The 23,160-nt window shown below is 34.0% G+C and overlaps 1 protein-coding gene across 2 annotated transcripts in view; it reads left to right on the top strand.

Annotated features, from left to right (window-relative positions):
* The window catches only part of Diaph2 (diaphanous related formin 2), an 826,282-nt gene that overhangs the window by 705,108 nt on the left and 98,014 nt on the right, over positions 1-23,160 (top strand). The window lies entirely within an intron of this gene.

Genomic DNA, 23,160 nt, shown 5'->3' with positions numbered 1-23,160 from the left:
ATAGAGTTGAAATTCATGTTGTGCTGTAGGCATTATTGATCCTGAGCCATCTCATGCAGGTAGATATAAATCCTTTTTTTAAAGATCTCTGATGAAAAAACACTCCAGGCTTTTCCACAGTAATTTATCTCACAGCTGAAAAGGTTTACAGATAGGTATATGCACATTGTTAGGACCAATGATATAATGCCCAGTTCCAGTGAATGGAACCAATAAAAAAATCACTTTTAAAATTATATTCTTCACTGGAAATTACTTATAGGAAGTTCATATGATTTTGTCACTTCTCTAGGAAAGCCAGTTACATTTGAACATGTAAGTTAACAGGCAAAGGACGGGTCACAGAAAGATTTTTATTTTGCATTTGTATTCCTTTTAAGGTTTAAGTCACAGATCTTTAAGCTTTAAGTAAATGTATGGAATGTTGAGAATTGGCACAATTTTTTTCAAAAGTATCTCAGTTGTTTTTATAGAGCTTTACTCTTCAATGTAAGTATCCTATCCCATATTTTATCCTGTAATTGTAATTGTTTGCTTATTTGACCTTCTAACAAGGCTAAGCAATTGGAGGGCAAGAATTGTGTTTTACTCATCACAGTCTCTCTAACATTTAGCATAATGCTTGACACAGAAGTGATCAATACTTATCTATTGAATGAATTAATTAATTTCTCCAATTGATTCAGCTTAGACAGGCTTTCCTCCTGCTTTCCCACAATGCTAATTCACATTTCTCTATCTTGGTTCATAGTAGCTCTCTTATCTGGAACACTCTTTCTTTCTCTTCTCCACTTCTATAAGTACAATTAGTTCTCCCTTATATAAATAGTTCCCACTTGAATCCTGTTCTGACTATTCATGCTCTCATGGAGTGATGCCTTTTGCATGTCCCAACTCTTTCAACCCCTAAAGGCTAACCACACACATTAGCTTGCTTATGTGCTATTTTATATTATTTACTAATCTTTTAATGTTTTTTTAAATATTTAAAAATATTTCTACAGAGATTTTTAAGAACAAGGTAGATAATTATCATTCTGGGATGGATTGGATAACCTTTAGTATTGTGCAGACCAATGATTCCTTGAATGTCCTCTGCATGTAAACCTTGCTTTATTAGAATTAGGAATCTGATTTGTGAAAATGAAGTCACCTCATCCTCCCAACTCCCTGATTCTCCTTTGCCAGAACCTCCCCTTGCCCTCCACTTTTGGTCTAATCTAGTTCTTTTAATTAAATATGAGATAATTAAAGTTCACAGAGTTTAAACCCAGCAGGTTTGATTTAGTGATAAAAATCTGTGGTTTGTCAGCTTTTCAAGGCATAATCCTGGCTTCAACCTTATCTGACAGGTAGTCAGCCTAGCAGGTTTGAGGATGAAAACCAAAGCATCTCATCTTTTCAGGCATGACTTGCTATTTATCTTCTGAGGCATAATTTACAATTGCCCTGTGGAAAGCAGGTAGGGTTAAATAAGAGGTAAAGGCCCCCTTTTGCTTTGGCTCAATTAATTCATTTAGTACATAGTTGTCAGTGACTAGGCCTACAAGGTGCACAAGTACATTTCAAATGGGGGGAAAAGCCTCCAAACATAGCTTATTTGATTAATGTAAATTATTCCTTTACTCACTGAATATGTAAAGTATGTAAATTTAGTTCTCCTGTCAAAAGGTACCTCCATGCCATTAGTTTCTGCAGCAGACAAGGCCTGCTGCATCCTGTACTGCATTTTCAGAGAAGTAATGCTAATGACAGCTTGAGCAATTGCCTTAATGAGCCAGAAAGTTGTTCTTTTTTATTCATGTTTAGCTACTTAGAGTCATCTGAAATAGAGATCATCTGTAGATATTACAGAGTGGGAAAAAAAAGCATGGGCTATCTTATTAATGTGGTTTTCCAAGCATGCTAAGAGTGAACCATCAATCAGTTATTTGCCAAGAAAATAGCTTGTTGTCATCAGTGCTGTATAGGTGATATGCCATCTTGAAATGCAAGTTCAGATTTTAATTACCATGCTAGCTAAGTAAATATAGCTGTCAAGTTGAATCTCTAGGTCATTTAGGGAAATATTGTAGGGCTTCTTAATTTGATTACAAAATAGCATTTGTATCAAAAACCTAAAGTGAACAACATGACCCATTTCAAAACATAATAAAGCACTGTATACAAGTCATCAGGAAGATGTTAGAAATCCTCCTGTGTACATCATATTATATATAAAATTTAGCTCAATTGCGCTTGACTTTTTATTGTTAGAAACCAACACATTAATATTAATATTTCAGACAAATTTCCTGTGGTCTAATTCTTTCATTCCAAGTGAACTAGCCATATTTTCTCATTAATTTGGGTCTGTTTAGAAACAAATCACATCACATTACCATAGAAAGTCAAGTTCAAGTTTTGGTTACATTCATGAAATACTCATAATCGGCGTATGGTGTTTTCATTTGGTGATGAACTTTAGCTGTAATTTTTACATGGATTCAAGTGCAGTAGTGACATCAGTGGTGGAAAGTGTAAATTTACACTTAAGCCACTTCCCTAGCCAAGGATTTGAATAAAAAACTAGCAGAATTCAACCTGGGCTTGTGTTAGCAAAATAGCAACTGAATAGGCACTAAACTAAAGGTTCTTTCTGCTACCACTGTGTACAGCCCATGCCTGCATCTTGCCTAATCTTAATTAAATTTTATGTCTCCTGGGTCTGATGACTGAAATTCAATCAATATTTAAGGGGTTAAAAGTGCTTCTCTAAAGGACTTATAGTATGAGATATGATTTCAAAAAAGCCTGGACTAAAGAATTAATTTTTTTCTTAATTGAATGAGTAAAATTATATTTGAAATATTCTTTTTAGACTAAATAATCCATTGTATTAGAAAAAGTTATACAAGTGAATCAGCTCTACAGTTTTAGGAGGTGAATCAAGTAATTACTAAATTGAAGTACATTTAGACTTGAAATATCATGCAAAATTATATTTCCCTATAAATTTCCTGTTAAAACCTTACATTGATTTCTGTGAGTATGTTTGACCACTGAAGTAAAGTGTGGGACTCTTATAGAATTTTGATTTAATGACTAGGTAGTGGGTACTTTTATAATTACACAACTTCATGAAGTTTGTAATGGGGGAAAAAAACGAGAAAGAGCTTCTCTTCTCAGGTACACCAGAAATGACAAAAACTCAGCTCTTTAGGCATAAATCCATGATAAGTGGAAGAGGTACTCTTCTAGTTAGTTATTCAATTCTGGAATTTTCCCAACTTAGCTTGCATTGTAACTATTCAGTATTGTCACAACCACGTAAAAGTCCTCTAAGAAGCCTGATATGCATACACTTAACACATTCAATTCTTAATTCTTGTTGCTAGTCAAGCCAAAAATTCTATTCCATAGTAACACACTCATGAAGAGGATAATTATAATGCATTATTTGTCAAATTATTTTTCAAAATGCCAAAGAAAATATGACTATGTCTTTGAATCCCTGATTCTGTAAATTTATTTATGTTAATCTATAACATGCTAGTTGGTTGCTCTGCAGCTCCGTTTTCAAGCTGATGATGCTAAAATTTGTGTTAATTCAAATCTCGGCATATAGGTATACTTGAAATCACCTAATTTGAAATTGCAGTTCTTAAAGTTAGCTCTGAGAAATGTAATTATGTAAAGAATATTTTGAATGAAATATTGAATAAATTAGTAGAAACATAGTTAATTTTTCAGTTCGTCCCAAAATAGTACACTTTGAAAGGGGTGCTTTTCTACTTTAATTTTAAATCTTCTCCATTTTATGAGTGAGCAGTAAGTTTATCCTTATATTAAGCAAGTCCAATTAATTAGTAGTTCCATTAATTCCAACAAACTATGTTCAGTCAATGATGATTTAATGCTGGTTGAAAAATAAAAGCATAAATAAATTCTAGGTTTCTTCCTGTAGTTTCTTTTGTTTCAGATTTTTTTTGTTCTTTTGTCAATCTTTAGTTAGGTTATGACAGAATGCCATGTTACTTCATTATTCTTTAGTTCCAGTGGCTGATTGTTTTTAATTCCATTGCTGGTAGTTTTTTTCTAATGCATCAAAGATTTTCTGTAAAAGGAAAAAGGAAAGAAGAGTTTTACTACCACACTGACTTGTAAGCTATTCCAAGGATTGATTGTACTTGAAGTTGGCAATGTACCCCCAAGCCCATGTTTTTCTTCAAAAATCAGTAACACTGTATATTTCCTTCTTAAAACAGGAAAGAAGAACCATGTATCACAATTGTCTTAGATAATAGCAAAGTCCTGTGTCCTTTCTCCTTGTCCCTCCCACTCTATGGGACTACTTCTCCACCATCTGGGTATTACAAAAGTCAGAAGAGTAAAACCAGGAGATCACATCTTACTTTTGTAAGGTAAATTAGCCATTGCTTCCCCAGATAACTTGATGTAAACCCACACCCCAGGGGGGGGGGGAGAAATAAAAGTTTAGGGAGTCATTTGGCTTCCTGGGAGGCTTTAGGAAAAAGGACCAAGGAGAAGATAAAGCCTTGGCATCTATCCATAATTGCCCATGACTGCTAGACTTCAATCTAATCTCTCTATAGTACCTCATCAATATTCAGTGTATATTTCATATGTGAAAGCAGAATACTAGTTGGATTTCTTTAAAATTCCACCCTTCATTTCTTTCCCTTGCATGTTCCTTGCAATTAACTTTGCAAGCCCTGGGCAAGTTAGTTAACCTCTCTTGGCCTCAAAGGCCTCATCTATAAAACGAGTGGTTTGGAATAGATGATCTTTATGATTCCTTCCATTGCGAACATTCTATGTTGTGAATCCTCAAGGCTATAAACTATATGAGTGTAGGAGCTCATTTTTTTATCATTTTTTTAAATCTCCCCACAGGGCCTAATGTAACTGAGTACATTACCTTGCTCCTGCTATGTGAAGTACAGAATAGATTTTGAAGATAGCTTTAATATGTGCTAAATTAGAAATTAGACATTGCATTTTAGTTGATAGGTTATTATGAACTTGCTTGTCTCAAAAGAAAAAAATCATGGAAAATGAATCATTGGGATGGGATTATGTAATCTCATGTAGGGAGATTATACTTTAATAATTGGCTTATTGAAGGAATGTGGGTTGAATTGTATCACCCAGAAAAATATGTTGAAGCCCTTACCCCGTGTGTCTATGAGTAGGATTTTATTTTGCAAAATAGAACCATAGGATATAGGATCCTTACAGATGTAATCAAGTTAAGACATGATCATACTAGATTAGAATGGGCCTTAAATCCAAAGACTAGTGTCCTTATAAGAAGAAGATTTCATTCAATTTAATTTCATTAAATTGAGTTTTGTAGTAGGGGAGACGATTAAAAATTCCAACTACAACAGGTACCAAGGGGAGATTTATAGCCATGGAGAGATCAATAGATGGAAAATCACTAAGAGGAAACATAGTGAGGATGAAGGGAGTCATCTTGGTTAAACTGACTTGACAGGTGTCTGACTGAAAACAGGCTACAGTGATAAGATATCCAGGGTAGGGATAAGGAATTTGGTCAGATATCAAGGGTGAGAGATTTTTGCTAAGAACAAAACTGATTTTGGACTAAATGGGCTAAGCACAGAACTCAAGGCCAGGTGTAGTAAAAAAGGGAGCCTGACTCAAGTATGATCAAAGGAGAATTTTATCATTATCTTCTTAATCAGATTGTTTCAAGAGGATAGGAATTATAGTTCATACTCTTCAGTATCTCTGCTCTGAATCTCTATCCCCATGGACACACACCACCCATGAAGAGCAGTATATGTGTATCATAAAGTAGGTTGTGGAGAATTATTTTCCAAGATGGTGGACTAATTATGACAAGCAATACCTTAACTCACCAGTTAAGCAGGTTCTAGGCACAGCCTTATATAACTCATTATTATTTGACTAAATGAAGACAATCTATATTCTAAGCCTCTGGTACAGAATTTCTAATTAACAGTGGTTGGCATAATTTCTTCTCTTGCCTGCTCTTTTCAAATGATGTTACTGCTTTTTTATTTTTTTAGTTGTAGAGGACACAATATCTATGTACTTACTTACTTACTTATTTTTATGTGGCACTGAGGATCAAACCCAGGGTCTCACACCTTTGAGGCAAGTGCTCTACCACTGAGCTACAGCCCCGGCCCTGAACTCATTCTTTAAAGTAATATTTATAAATATAATTGGTAAAAGTATGACATTGTTGGCCAATGAAAAGAATTGCTGCCAGCTTGGGAAAAGAAACATAAAGCACTATAGCATAGTGGAAACTGCAGACATCCTCACAAAAGTGATGGATTAATGACCACATGCAGCATTATGAAAGCTAGTTATAGTTTGCTTAAACCAGTCTCTCTGTTTATAGCATTCTCAATCTTTTTAAACAGCTAGAATATAATAACATTTTAAAAATTAAAGTATTTCCCATAACCAAGAACTTGATATGAAATGAGCAACATTAAGTACAAAACAATTGAAGCTTCAAATACTGAACCAGGAGAGAATTTTAAACAGCCCAAATGAATAAGGATGCAACACTGTTGTGCTTCTTTGGATGCAGTGATAATCAGGCTCGGAGGTTAGCAGGAAGAGATTTTATAACAATAATGGCTCCGAGTACCATTTTTCTCTTGTGACTTTGACTCACAAAGGTAAAGCTTTTATTTGAAGTTTTGATACAATGCAGCTGCTAACAGGGGGTGGGTGGTGGGTGGGGGAGTGTTGGCCAAATGACTGGACCCTCTCAAACATCTATAAGAGAGAGAGATTGAGAGGGAGAAACTTGGAGGAATTGAGTGAGATAGAAAAGGAGAAGGGGAGGAGACAAAAGGGGAAAAAATTTACATTACCAATGACAAATCAGAACTGAAAGTTTGCCTTGCTTGTTGTCATTCATTGCCATTCATATTTGGAAAGCAGACTGCTGTGATAATTGATTTGATGGTCCAGCTTGAGTGGAAGCACTTCTGGGCATAGCAGGCCTCAGAGATGCCAAAAAAGAAGAAAAGGTGGGAATGAAATAATGCACTACTTTCTCCTCAGAGGCATGTGGCCCAGTTTTTAAGAACAGAAAAACATGCTCTGGGTGGGGGGAATAGAATGGGGGGAGGATCTAGAGAACTTAGTAATAAATACAAAAATGACCATATAGCTCCAGTCAGATAAAAATAGGCATTCAGACCAAGACAATGAGAGGACATATTTTACTGACAGGTGAATAATAGGGGAGCGTGGTGGAAATAATCTGATTTTTAACGGACTCTGTCCTTGGGAGTACCTTTTTTGCTCTTCTTTTGTATAAGGACAAAAGTGATTCCTTTTCTAAAAAGCCTTTTAATTTTTTAAGCTTTTCAAACTAGATTAATAGTTCATAAGGAGAAAAAGAAAACAATAATTGAGACTAAAAAGCTATATATATGTGCCTAGATTATCTAAATGACATTGAATTTATTTCCTTGAAGGAATATAATAATGAAGCTTGTTCTTAGATTTGTGAGTAGAGGGTGGTGTTCAGCCATTGCATCCTGCTGCTATGAATAAGTTAGGAGACTAAAGTGCCAGTTGAAAGGTTAGGGGGTGGGGGAGAGCAAGATTTTTTAAAAAGTACTGAATTCACTGCCTGACCTCTTAATCACAAATGCCAATTGGATTGTGTGCCCTGTCATTCCATTTAAGGACCTAAACAAAACCAGATAAAAGACATGGCTGTCAAAACACAAATTTTAATCAGAACCTGTTTGTTTTAAGAGAAATGTACTTATTTGTGTTCAAAAGTAACTCAGTCTTTTAGCTTGGCCCCCTTTCTCTCTTTCCTAACCTCTCCCTTCTCCCTTTCTCTCTCTTTTCTCTCTTCTTCTTTTACATACCTATCTAGCTTCCTCCACTTTATGCCTACAGAGAAAGCCTGTTGTTTGGCCTCATTGAATCAGACCAAGCCTGTTTAATACATATGCAGGCATTATGCAAATATCAATACCCTCACATCACATCACACTAAATTTCTATACTCCTGGTAAGCTTCTCAACTACAGTGAGCTTTATGAGACAGCTTTATGAGTTTTAAAAAAAGAAAAACTACCTCAAATATATGAATTGCTTTAAAAAAACTCATATGAAATTAATATGAAGAAAGCAATGTTAGCTATGTCAGTATAATGTATGCCAATATTTTTCAACATCTGTCCAAAAAAATCAGCGTGAGAATTACCTGCAAAGCTTATTAAGACTCAGATTTCCAGTCTCTACCCCAGATCTACTAAATCTTAGTATATAATACCAAGAAATCTGCACTTTAAAAGTGCCTCAGATCATTCTTCTGCACATTGCAGTAGTTCAAGTGTCAGAGACATAATGATTAAAGAGAACTATTTGATCAGATAAACTAGATTCTGATCCATTCTTACCATTACTGGTTGTGTGAACTTAGGCATTTACTCAGCACTCTAAATTTCAAGTTTCTTATCTATAAAATGTACCTTTTTTGCTGTTCTTTTGTTTATGTAGTAGAGTTGCTCAGAGGATTAAGTAAGATAATGAATTAAAAAAACACAATGGCTGTTGATTTTATCAATACATAGTCAATATTGTTTATCTTTTATGATTTAGAAATATGTTCTTTCAGTTATTTTCTATTAATTGTTCACATTGCCTCTATGTACAGTATTAGCTTTTAATTCAATTCAGTGTTCACCTGGGCAGTACTTTTTTTTGCCTCAATGAACATAAGATTTAAAATCATGCCCATCACTTAATCTTATCCAGTGGGAATATAGAACCATCTTAGATTAAAATAATATCACATATTTACTGGCATAGAGTAAATTTCTCTTATTAATACCAACTGCATATAATACAATAAAATATGCACAATAATCATAGGTGAATATATATTTAAACAGAATTAAGGCACTAAACTTGATAAGTGAGGTAGGAATGCCCAGGATGTCCATGTGCTTCTGTAAATACCAAAGATAGTGTAACTAGCAACAGCACCCATCTCACACTAAAAGGCAATTCATCAAATATTATCACATATAAAGTGATTATTTCTCCTCATAGCCTAGAACAGAGAAAAGATCAAAAGACTTTCATTTTTTTACTCTTAATTCCTTTTTACTTCGTAGCTCTGTTATCTCAGATGAAACTCTTACCCTTAATGCCCACTTCTATAAAATGAGAATAATCATATTTGTCCTACCTCACAGTCTTGAAGTGAGAAGAAATGTGGTAATGTATGTAGAAACCTCTTGTAAACTATGTGCTATGCAAATGAATGGTATTAGTTCACACCTGTTCAAATGGATGTATTTATCAAATTTTGATGAGGATTGCATTCTTATTCTCCAAGAAATCCAAAGTATAGATGAAATGAGAATTCTTCATTGTTGTGCCTTGCTGATTTTTGCTTGAGGTGACCAAATTGCATTGACACATTTTTACACAGCTTTTGTTGAATATTCCTTGGTCCAAAAGCTTTCAACTTTATGTCTTTGAAGCTCCAATTCCCTGATCAATGTCTGAACTTGTGAAGCTTGAAATTTGTCATTTGGCATTGACTTATGTGTAAATTTGAGTCAAAACTCAGTGTCCTTTAAACATCGTGGGGCAAATTTTCAGCATGGCCTCATTTTTTACTGGTATACTTTGTATTTGTAAGTACAAATTGCCACTTTTGTCCTCAAGAGAGCACAAAGTGGTCATTGCACCTGCCATGAGGTAATTGAAGGTGCAAAAAAACACTTCTACAAAAAGGTCTTTGTGACACTCCCTTTCCCCATACCCCTCCTTTCCCTTTCTCTGTGTGTACAGAAAGAAAAAAGAAAAGAAAAGAATACCATTAGCAGGCTCTGAATAGAGGTCAGCACTTCTTTTCAAGAAAAATAAACTGCATCTAATTTGTAATTTTTTAACAGAAAAGAAATACACAAGTTATCCTGAATAATTTAAGACAAAAAATTTGAGAGAAATGGCAGTGTCTTTCACAGTTATTATTTAACTGTGATGCTATTTACTCCTTAACTTAAGCAAGTGAATAGTTTTGACTAATGAAAAATAGCTTTGGGGAACCAATTATGAAACTTGTGCAGCACCTAGAATTTCAGTTGCCTAAATTTATCTTCTAACATTTCTTGAGACTAAGAGAGTAACATTTGGTTTTAATATACTCTTCTTTGCACTGTTCTTCTTCAGGTCTTTAGGTAATTCTAGAACCATAGGAAATGAAAGGGAACCCAACCTAGAGCTTATCTGTTATCTAAACAGGATATATGTTGTAACCAACTTGTAAAATTATTCAAACAGTAGGAGAACTTCCTAGACACTTCCTGGTATGCTACTCATGGCCATTCTAAACATTGCCTCGAAATTATTCTCAGAGCTTGATTTATACTGCTAAGGATATATATACACATACAATTTATCCTAGCCTACTTATATACAACATATATGCTTACTAGACCAATGCAAGTAGTTACTCACTTTTTCCCCCTCAGAAAAACTCATTTACTTTTCCTTTTTGAAATTTTGTTATATTTAATTTTTGATAACAGACCATATACTCTGAGATCTACGTATATTCAACGTTTTGTGCATGTGACAGTTTAATCTTAAAACATAAAAATTCCATGTGTTTGGCTTTTACTCCTCCTGATCTCCAAAACTATCAACACATTTTTAATTGTTTGATATAGTAAGTAAAACAATGGCTTTATGCTATAACAGTTGATATCTACAACTTATTCATCTTGTATAAGTGAAACATTATACTAGTTGAACAGCAACTTCCTATTTCTCCCTCACCCCAAACTCTGGCAAGGTTTCTATGAGTTTGACTATTTTAGCTATCTCATATAAGTCGAATCATGTGCTATTGGTCTTTTCATGACTGGCTTGTTTCACATGCCTTTAAGATTCATGCATGTTGTCACACAGGGCAGAATTTCTTTACTTTCATAAGGTCGATTAATATTCCATTACATGCATATGCCACATTTTCTTAATCCATACATTCATTGTTGGGTTGTTTTCATATCTTGGCAATTTTGAGAAATGCTACAATGAAGACGAAAGTGCAGATATCTCTTCAGTATCCTCTTTTTAATTATTTTGGATACATACTCAGAAGTGAGATTGGTAAATCATATGGCAGCTATTGTTTTAATTTTTTGAGGAACCTCCATATTGTTTTTCATAATGGCTGTACTATTTTACATTTTAACCAACAGTTTGCAAGGGTCTGAATTATCCACATTTTCAACAACACTTGTTATCCCTTTTGATAAAAGTAATCTTAATGTGTGATGTAGTTTGGATTTGAATTTCCCTGGTGTTTAGAGATGTTGAGCATCTTTTCACATACTTGTTAGCTATTTGTATGTCTTCTTTGGAGAAAATGTTTATTCAGGATCTTTGCCCATTTTTCAATGAGGCTGTATATTTTTCTATTGAGTTGTATGAGTTACTTATATATTTGTGGGTATTTATCCCTCATCAGCTGTATACTTTGCAAATATTTTCTTCCAATCCGTAGGTTGCCTTTTGTAGGGCCATTTACCTGCTGTTGCTTTTGTTGCTTGTATTTTTGATATCATATCCAAGAAATCATTGCCTAGATACATGATATGAAAACTTTACTTTGTTGAAGAAATTGTTTTAGTTGTTATGTTTAAATCTTTAGTCAATTTGAAGCTTATTTTTGCGTATGACATATAGATAAGACTCCAATATTCTTTTGCATGCACATATCCAGTTTTTTTAGCACCATTTGTTGAAGGGGCTATCCTTGACCATTGTGGGTTCTTGAGACTCCAAAGATAATTTTGAAATCATGATGTGATAAGTCCAGCTTCATTATCAATACTAGGCTATTTAGGATCTTTTGTGTCTTCACATGAACTTTAGGATGGATTTTTGTATTTATGTGAAAAACTCATTGGGATTTTGAAAGAGATTGTATTGAATCCACAGATTGAATTGAATAATATAGACTTTTTTTTTTTAAAGAGAGAGAGAAGAAATGAGAGAGTGAGAGAGAGAGAGAGAATTTTTTAATATTTATTTTTCAGTTTTCGGTGGACACAACATCTTTATTTTATTTTATGTGGTTCTGAGGATCCAACCCAGCGCCTCACGCATGCCAGGTGAGCACATTACCACTTGAGCCACATCCACAGCCCAATATAGACATTTTAACATTAACTCTTCCAACTCATGAATATGGAATGCCATTCAATTTATTAATTTCTTCTTTGGTTTCTTTCATCAATGTTTTGTAGTTTTAATGTACGGATCTTAAACTTCCTCAGCTAAATTTTATTCCTATGTATTTCATTTTTGAACTGATAAAAAATTGTACATGTTTATGAGAAACCATGTGATTTTTAATACATATATATATTTTTTATATTCAAATAATGGTAAACCTATCTTCTTAAACACTACTTCTTTATGGCAGAAACCATTTAAAAAAAAACCTAAACAGTACTTTATAATTATCAGTAGTCACCCTATTTTTGATACTATATAAATGGAATTGTTTTCTTAATTTTTTTAGTTTATTTGTTAGCATAAAGAAATACATTTGATTTTTGTATGTTGACTTTATATCATATAACTTCACTGAACTTTTTTTAATTTTTTCAACTTAGTTGTACATGATAGCAGAATGGATTTCAATTCATTGTATACAAATGGAGTGCAACATTTCAATTCTCTGGTAGCACATAATATAGAGATGCACCATTTGTGCAATCATACATGTACCTAGGGTAATTATGTCCATCTCATTCCACCGTCTTTCCTAGCCTCATAACCCCTCCCCACCCTCCCATTTGCCCAATCCAAGGTTCCTCTATTCTTCCCATGTCCCTCCCCGACCATAGATCAGTCTCCGCTAATCAGAGAAAACATTTGGCCTTTGGTTTTTTGGGATTTGCTTACTTCACTTAGTATAATGTTCTCTAACTCCATCCATTTACCTAAAAATGCCATGATTTTATTCTTTTAGTGCTGAGTAATCTTCCATTGTGTTTATTACTAAAGGTGTTGAACACTTTTTCATATATTTCTTGATCACTTGTATATCTTCTGAGAACTGTCTGTTCAGTTCCTTACCCCATTTATTGATTGGGTTGTTTATTTTTGGGTATTAAGTTTTTATGAGTTCTTTATATATCCTGGAGATTAGTGCTCTATCTGTGCGTGTGGTAAAAATTTGCTCTCATACTTTAGGCTCTCTCTTCACCTCAATGTTTGTCTCTTTTGCTGAGGAAAAAAATCTTTTTACTTTGAATACATCACATTTATTGATTCTTGATTTTATTTCTTGCACTTTAGAACATGATTCTATATTTTGAAGATCCAAAATATTCCACCAGAAAACTTCTAGAACTAATAAATGAATTCAGCAAAGTACGAGGATATAAAATCAATACCCATAAATCAATTGCATTTCTATACATAAGTGATGAATCCACTGAAAGAGAAATTAGGAACTCTACCCCCATTCAAAATAGCCTCAAAAATATAAAATACTTGGGAATCAACCTAACTAAAGAGGTGAAAGACCTCTACAATGAAAACTACAGAATACTAAAGAAGGAAATTCAAGAAGACCTTAGAAGATGGAAAGATGTTCCATGCTCTTGGAAAGGCAGAGTTAATATTATCAAAATGGCCATACTACCAAAACTTTTATACAGATTCAATGCAATTCCTGTTAAAATCCCAATGTCTTTCTTCATAGAACTCAAAGAAACAATCATGAAATTCATTTGGAAAAATAAGAGACCCAGAATAGTCAAAGCTATTCTTAGCCAGAAAAATAAAGCAGAAGGCATCACAATACCAGACCTTAAACTACACTACAGAGCAAAAGTAACAAAAAGAGCATAGTATTGACACCAAAACAGACCTGTAGACCAACAGTACAGAATAAAGGACACAGAGAAAAACCCACATAAATACAATTATATCATACTAGACAAAGGCCTCAGAAACATACATTGGAGAAAAGATAGCCTTCTCAATAAATGGTGCTGGGAAAACTGGAAATCCATATGTAGCAAAATGAAATTAAAAGTCTATCTCTAACCATGCACAAAACTCAACTCAAAGTGGATCAAGGACCTAGGAATTAGACCAGAGACCCTTCACTGAACTTTTTATTAGTTCTAACGGGTTTTTGGGGGGCATCTTTAGGGCTTTCTACACAAAAGATCATGTGTCTACAAATAGATACATTTTCTATTTTCTTTTGAATTTCAATGACTTTCATTTTTTTATTAGTTGAATTGCTTCAGTTAAGTTGTCTGATACTATGTTGATTGTAAGTGGTAAGAAGGGGATTTTTACCTTTTTTTGATATGAGAAGGAAAGCTTTAGGTTTTCACCAATGACAATGAGGTTAGCTGTGGGCTTTTCCTATAAAGCCTTTATTGTTGAGATAAATTCCTTCTGTACATATTTTGTTGAGAGTTTTTTTTTTTAATCATGAAAAGTGGTTAAATATTTCAGGTGATTTTTCTGTAGCTATTGAGATGATCATGTGATCTTTATCCTTCATTATGTTAATGTGGTGTCTCACATTCATTTATTTGTGTATGTTGTACCATGTTTACATCCCAGGGACAAATTCTACTCTGTCATGATGTATGATATTTTTAGGGCTGAGGATGTAGCTCAGTGATAAAGCAGTCATCTAGCTGTCTATATGAAGGTGATAACTTTAATCACATGTAGAAACTCAACACTTTTATTTCTTCCTCCCCACACTTTGTATTACTGGTATTCAAATTTATATCTCCTTATATTATGAATCCAATTATAAATTTATTTAAATTTATAATTTAAATTATAAATTTATAATTATTTTCAGTAAGTTTTTCTTTTTTAACTTTTGTAATAGAATTTAAGGTTCTTTACAAACCACCATCATAATATTATCATATTTATATTTCTCTGTGTACTTACCATTTCCAGTGAGTTTTATACTTTCATGTTTTTTTTGTGTGTGCTGCTGTTTAGCAACCATTTATTTCAATTTGAAGAACTCCCTTTAACATCTCATCTAGTGATAATGAGTTACCTCAGCATTTGTTTGCCTGGGAAAGTCTCTATCATTTCTTCAATCTTTGCCACATATAGTATTCTAGTTGGCATATTATTTTTCTTTTCATAATTTTGAATATTAACATCCAGTACCTTCTGGCCAACAAGGGTATGGATAAGAAATCTGCTGATAATCTTATGAGTGCTCCCTTGCACACACACTGAGTCACTTTTCTCTTTCTGCATTAAAAAAATGTCTGAATTTAGACAAGTTGATTATGATGTGTTTTGTTGTAGACTAGACTTTTTTGTGTTTTTCTTATTTGGATTCCTTTAGTCTTTGTGAATCTAGATATCCAATTCCCTCCACATGTTTGGGGGAGGTGATTCTCTATTCATTCCTTAAAAAGTTTTAAAAAAATTTTAAATTGTAGATGGACATAATACCTTTATTTATTTTTATGTGGTGTTGATGATTGAATCCAGTGCCTCACATGCACTAGGAAAGAACTCCATCTCTGAAATACAACCCTAGTCCCTTAAAAAGCTTTTTATCCCTTTCTCTTTCTTCCTTTGGAACTTCCATAATGCATACTTTTTTTTTATGATGTTAAGTAAGTTCCTTAGGATTTCCTCATACTTTTCTTTTTTTCCCCCCCTCTGACTGGATATTTAAATAACTTGAGGCTAACTGGTTCTATCTTCTTCATCAACTCTGCTCTTTAATTTAGTGAATATTTTAATTCATTTATTATATTCTTCATCTCTATAATTAATATTTGGACCTTTGTATACAGTTTATCTTTGTTGATGTTCTCATTTTATTCCAGAATCATTTTTCTAGTAGTGTTTATTTGTCTATACAGGTTCTTATATAACTTAATGAATTTTCTTAAGATGATTGTTTTTAATTATCTGCCAGGCAATTTATAGATCACTTTTTCTTTAGAGTTGATTACTAGAGGTTTATTTTATTTCTTTGATTATGTCATATGTCTCTGAATCTTCATGTTCCTTGTAGCTTTTCATTGGTATGTTCAAATTTGAGAAAACAGCCACTTCTCTCATCTTTATGGAGTGACTTATAGAGAAAGAGTCAACTAATCAACATGTCTATAAATTCTGGTCTCAAAAACTTTTTCTACAAATGTGTCATCTCTGGATCTGTATAGTTTCCTAATTAGAGACATGTACTGGTTTCTTTTTTTACGGACCCTCTCTTCTCTTCTTCTCTGGCCCCTGACTACTATACTATAGACCAAGAAGTTGGAGACATTCTCTATCTACTCCTCTCACTCCTTCCCTCTGGAGAAGCCTTGAGATCTCTGACTTGTCCCAATTGTATAGCTATGCTGGGTACAACAAGCCACCACCAGCCCCTTTCTTTTATTTTTGTCTGGCCCCACCAAACTATGCCAACCAGTTCTGTCATTGCTACATGTGAAGTGAGACAGAACCAGCCCCTCAGGTAGTACACTGAAAAGCTAGTTGGTATGTTCCATTTCTCTTCCACTGTCTTCTGGGATAATCCTCATGGTGTGCACTTTTTTGTTAAGTGCTTACAGACATTTGAGCTGTGTTTGTACTGTCACTGTTCCATGTGAGGCAAGATAGAACAAGCCCTTCATGCGGTGCACCAGGGATACATTGAAGGCAGCCATGGTCTCTTTTCTCTTACCTCCTGAAAAAGAAATTGAGGGCCAAGGTGATTTTTTTCAGAGTTGAGCAATGTTAGCTTTGGGGAGGGGCTGACACAGGTAAAGGAAGATTGTTTTCTTTTCTGTTTCAATGAATTGTTCTTGGTTTGTTCTCATTTGGAGTACTGCAAACTCTTAACTAGATTCTGGTCCTCTCAGAAAAATATTTTTGTCTGTACATTGTTAAAATGGTGTTTCTGTGTGTGAAAAGGGGTTGGGATTTCAATATTTCATGATTTTGTTGATATCAACCTGCTATTATTTAAATGGAAAGTTTATTTTACATAAGTGAGCTATATAATTTAATGTAGGTTTATCTATGCATTTCTCCTTGAATGACTAAATTACAAAAGGCTATCTGGAATTCCCCTTCTACCCATTTTTGTTTGAGTAAGAAAAAAAATGTTTAAGTGGTACCTGGGTAGCTGACATAGGTATATTCCCTATAGGCAGTTTGAGACCTAAAATAAAACCAAATATCCCTTATAGGTTTAAAGGATGATAGCCAGGAACTCCAGACTATTATTTTTTATTAATCAATGTGGTAGAAACTAAGATTTTGAAATTTGAAATTTATTCAAGGTGATGAGAGGGTAAGAAATAGACGGGTGATAAAAAAAAATCTTTGAAAGTGTGTTTTCAAAGGAATGTTAGTTGTAGAGCACGTGCTTAGCATGTGAAAGGCCCTGGGTTCAATCAACAGCACCAAAAAAAAAAAAAACAAAACAAAAAAAAAAAAAACTAAGCGAACCAAAAGTAGTGCTGTCACATATTAAATATACAGCTTGAACTCTTTCTTGTCCTGATGACACTTTTCTAAGCCAAGATTACTATTTTGTTTCATTTTATCCCTTCCCTTTCACAGTAATATCCGTAGTGATGACCAGTCCTGGAGAGTGTCAATCTGATATGTTAGGAATTCATTGCTTTTTAGGTAGCCAAAATGTAAGTGAATTACAGTTTACTACATATTGTCAAACCATAGAAACAACAACAAAGATACTTAAATGAACAAGCTCTGGTATTTTCAAAACCAAAGAATTGTAAGAAAAGCATTCAACTTAAAGGGCACACTCTATTCCAGAAGGTTACTGCTACAATATAGACAGTAAATAAAATGTAAGAATTATACATTTGTAAAATTGACCAAATTATGTTGTGTTCATGTAAAAATATGTAATCGTGATCCCCACTATTATGTATCATTATAATGCACCAAGTAAAAACTTTTGATATAATGAGAACAACTAAGAACTGAGCAGGGGAGGAAGAGCAGGAGGAAAAGATCAACTTTAAACAGAGACATGAGGTGGGAGGGAAAGGGAGAGAACAGGGAAATTGCATGGAAATGGAAGGAGACTCTCATTGATATACAAAATTACATATAAGAGAATTTGAGGGGGAAGGGAAAAAAACAAGAGAAAGAATTAAATTACAACAGATGGGGTAGAGAGAGAAGATGGAAGGGGAGGGGAGGGGATGGGGATAGTAGAGGATAGGAAAGGTAGCAGAATACAACAGACACTAGTATGGCATTATGTAAAAATGTGGATGTGTAACTGGTGTGATTCTGCAATCTGTATTTGGGGTAAAAATGGGAGTTCATAACCCACTTGAATCGAATGTATGAAAAATGATATTTCAAGAGTTTTGTAATGTTTTGAATAACCAATAAAAAAAACAAAAAAACTTTTAAAAGGATTGAAATAACAAATTCAATTTGAATTAGTGCCATTTTTAGTCTTAAACTCATTCACATATTAAAGTCAAAAGGAAAGAAAGAATAACCATGCTTTAGTTTCCATCATCATATGAGGTAGTACAATGAATGGAAATAGTTATCTTCTAAAAACCCTCACACTAATTGATACTTCAGTGGGTACGTTATTCCTTGTCACTCTGAATTAAAAGAAGCATTAGATTGATAGTGTTCTCTTAGGAAATAATTTTCATAATCTTACATTCCATAATTGAAATTTAAAAACTAATACATTTCCATATTTCAAAATGAAGAGAAAATAAAGCTATGAATTGTATTTTCTTTCCATGATCAGTTTGAAGAGCTTAGGCCCATTTAAGGTATATAGAACAGGAAAACAGTACCCTAATAAATGGTGATTTAACTGAATCCATTCAAATAAGTGGGGATATTGTGGGATTTGTTGACCAGAAAGAAGAGTGAGTTCAGTTAGTCCAAAGGTAATTTGAGTTTGGGAATTAAGCTAGGCATGACTTCCCTGAGTGTTGTTGCTATGGATCAGAATTTGAGCCAATTTTTAGGATCTGGACAGGGTCTAATTAGGTATTTTTTCCTGAGAAGAAACTATGACATATGGTAATAACTGTCCTTAAAATAAAAAGGAGAAATTGAATGGAGTTATTACTCCATCTGTGGCCTATGTGCACTTCCTGTCCTCCATTCCTTGGGTTTAGCCACTTTGTAGCTCTTACCACAATCTCTGTGTACCTTATTTTTAACTTCTTCTTGTTGTTTAATATTGTATAAAGGACTTTTTCTATTTGCAAGGAACAGAGGCATGTTGGAGTTTTCTGATAGGGTTAAGGAACCACGGGAAAGAAATATCATAGTTTCCCAGCCATGCCTCTTCAAAACTATAATGTTTGAGTCACAATGGTGGATCTGGCAGTTTGACAGCAACTCCAGTTACACAATGACCACCCCACTGGTAATGAGCCTTTAGGAGCAGGTGTCAGTTGTACTTGACTACAGTTATGCCTTATTAATCTCTGTACTTTGATGCTTTGCCATTATAGTGACTCAGCCACCCCATTTTTATTTTTCTGTATGTTTAATTCTTCTTTATACTTTCTTAACAATGAATGAATTCTCTGTTTTCCTTTTTACACCAAGGTGTCTGCTTATTCATGGCTTCTACTCTCATGTGGCTTTTAACATCCTCTCTCTCAGCTTCTATTGCTGCCTAACATTTGTATCCTTTTCTGTATGTGTCTCATTAAATTCCTTCAAGGAAGATTTGTTTAGTTTGATTCAGAGCAGAGAGTTCCTACTGTAAAGAGCTCTTATATCAGTCTATCAATACTTTTCTTTGGTACTTAACCATTATTTAATCTATTGTTTTTGGAGTTATATGATGCCAAACATTATGCCCCATATATAAGGCACCACTTAGGAGATGCTAAGGTATCTCTGAAGGGGACAGAGCAACTGATCGGCATTATGTATGTACAGAATGTTCTGTATATTGAGCTGTTGAGTTGAAGTAGTAGATGCTCATTTTTTATCATATATCATTGAATCTAAGATGATATCAATCATTATATATATATATATATATATATATATATATATATATAATTTTATGTGCCACTAAGAAAAAATGCTGCTGATTAAATCAGAGTATACCAATGATTATTGGATACATCTCAGAGAAGTAAAAATGTGGAAAAAATGCATTTTAAGATGAAACATGATATATATCATGTATCTGAGATTGCCTAAGGATCAAAATGTATCAAGTTAGCCCCAAGAGAGGGTCCCAGAGGATTGACTCATAGGGTGGTGTAAACCATAAAGATTAGGGGTTGGGTTATTAAACTGGGAGGCCAGAAGGTAGAGTTAAGAGAGTATACAACCAGATATCTATCTACAAGTGGAGAAAAAACCAGTCACTGGTCTACAGCATGGTTTGTATCAGGAATCTGATAGAAATTAAATGGTAGATCTAAAGTGAATGGTGAAGTATTTCCATGTTGATTGAAATAACATGAGTTTGTCAGGGAGTTCTGCTTATAACTTAAGTGGTGCTTATAGGATCTCAAATCTAATCTGAGATCACTTTAGCTGTGTCTTTTTTCCTTCTAAAACACCTCCTTGTTTATTATTTGTTCATTAACTATATCTCTGGATTAAGGGTCATTTTATAAACCAAATGCTGTATTTTGTCTCTTGGGCACATAAAGTAGCATTGCCAAGGACAGCTTAAGTCACAGTTCTGATACATTAATGAAAAGTCTCTAGGCATTGACTTTCTCTTATTATTGAAAGGATAATATAGCTTTAATCATAATTATGAATCAACATGTCTTCCTTTTTGCCTCTTTAATGTTGGTAATGCAGAGTCCCAGATTAATATGATTAGCGTGACAGTAGGACCTTACCAAATTCCCTTTGCTCTACCACCAACTGCTAGGACCAGGTGAGTGGTTATCTAAGGAGACAACCGTAGATCATCTCCACAGTATTCAGGGATCAGTTTGCTCCAGGTTTATAGATATGGGATTCAGGGCAGCTGTTTGTTAGGACCACATTTCACTGTGTTTCCAATGGACATTTATTTTATCTGCTTTTGCTACAACTTTTATATACAGGGTTGGGGAAAAATGCTAGGTAGAATATAAGACTCTGGGAACTCTCTATGTAGTGTATGAAGATCTCTTGTTGGATCTCTTAGTCCTTACTGTTCATAGATTCATAGCTATTATAGCCCAACACAGCTAATATGATTTTCAGGTTGGTCTCTTGGGCCCTTTCACCTTCTGAGACCCCCAATGCCTATGATATCTAATATTTTCATATATCCTTCAAGACTACTATGGTCTCATTTCAGCCTCAAGGGGACTCCTTTGAAACTGAGAACAAAAACAAGGTTGGTTCAGGAAGATAGCAAAGTGCCTAGTTACATGTGCCAATACACTAGACCCTTCATAAGAAGAATTTCATAAGAGAGCCAGTTTAGTTTCTGAGACTAAATTCAAGACTCCATCTTTCTTGTCTCACACCTGAAGGGGCAGATTGATTATTCTAAATGTTATATATCTTGGGAAGAAGCTTAGTTATTTGTTTGTTTTTGATACTGAGGATTGGACCCACAGGTACTTTACCACTGAGCTACACCCCAGGTTTTTTGGTTTTGATTTTTTGGTTTTTTGTTTTTTGTTTTTTTGATAGAGCTTCTCACTAAATGACTTAGGATCTCGCTAAGTTGCTGAGGCTAGCCTTGAACTTAAAATCCTCCTGCCTCATTCTCCCAACTGCTAGGATTATAGGCATGTGCCATCATACACGGCAGGAGCTTAGTTTAATAATAAAAAGCTCTCTCCTCTTTTCCATGGTACTTTTCTATCTATTATTGCAGTTACATGACCCTTGTCAAAATGGAAATATCATGTTAGCTATATTCAAAACTTGTTGACAATGTCTATAAATATACTCTGATTTCACAACAGCCAATCAAAGGTATATTTTTTGGCAAAATAGTGATAAAGTATTCAGTAGTTTCCAGGCTGACTCAAATGACCTATATTGATCCTTCTGTGATATATATAAGCCTTAGTCCTTAGCAAGTGTGTTCTAGGGCTATTGGAACATGTGTTCTTAAATCCTCTTCTGTTGCTTGCCAGATCACTATTGAAATAACAACTTTGTCTTATCATCTTGAATTCACTCTTCTACTTCTTCTTTTTCTTTGCTTTTTACTCCAACCTTCTATTTTCCACCCCTTAATAAAGAAAATGGCTAATGTGAAGGAGATGCTCCTCCACCATACTCCTTCCCCAAATCCAACATCAGGAATAAAAGACTCCTTAGTCCTTTTTCAATATTTAAGTGACTGCCCCCCAGTGGCTCTATACTTGCTAGTTTGTGTTCTCCTTTTATAGAGCTAGTCACATTGACAGGCCACTGTACAAAAATATATACTTTTCTTTGGGGTCATGGATTTTCTTAATAAACTGACCATGGAGGCTAAAAATCAGATTACACAGGAGTCTAGAAGGAAAAGTGATTGAATGATCTCATCCAACCTCTTTTCCAAAGCGCTGTATGGTTTCCAGGTAGTAGAGTTTATTGAAACAATTAGCAGACAATAATGGCAAGAAAAACAGAACTTTTGTGAGATAAATTAGCTGTATGATTTTCATTAACATATACCTAATTTTGGTATACAGATATTGACATTATTTTTAAAGAAAAATATTTTAGGGAATTTGTCTACTACATAGTGACATGTATAAAAGTGAAGAATATGGTCCTTTGTTTTATTATTATTATTTACTTAAATGTTGCTATAGATTGGAAGATCATAATTTATTTCCATGAATCAAATTATGTTCTTCAGACTGACTTTCACTTATATATTGTTGTGTGAAAGAACTTTTTTTTGGGGGGGTGGCAGCAATATTTTATGCCTTTTAATAAATGTGGCTTTTAAAAATAGTTATTTTAGTTAAACTTTTCATCTCATAAAATGTTTGAACTTAGCTTTTCTTTCTTTTCTTATTTTAAATATAGCTCCCCAAATATGTCAGTCTTGTATTGAAATGAATGAATTCATGAAGTTACTTTCTTCGCAGCATGAGGGGCTAACAGCTAGAATAAAAATAATCAGCCTAATATTTCTTG

This window comes from Callospermophilus lateralis, chromosome X (assembly GCF_048772815.1).
Source record: "Callospermophilus lateralis isolate mCalLat2 chromosome X, mCalLat2.hap1, whole genome shotgun sequence".
NCBI classification, from domain to species: domain Eukaryota; kingdom Metazoa; phylum Chordata; class Mammalia; order Rodentia; family Sciuridae; genus Callospermophilus; species Callospermophilus lateralis.
The sequence above is the reverse complement of the archived record's forward strand: the minus strand, read 5'-3'. Positions and strand labels throughout refer to the sequence as shown.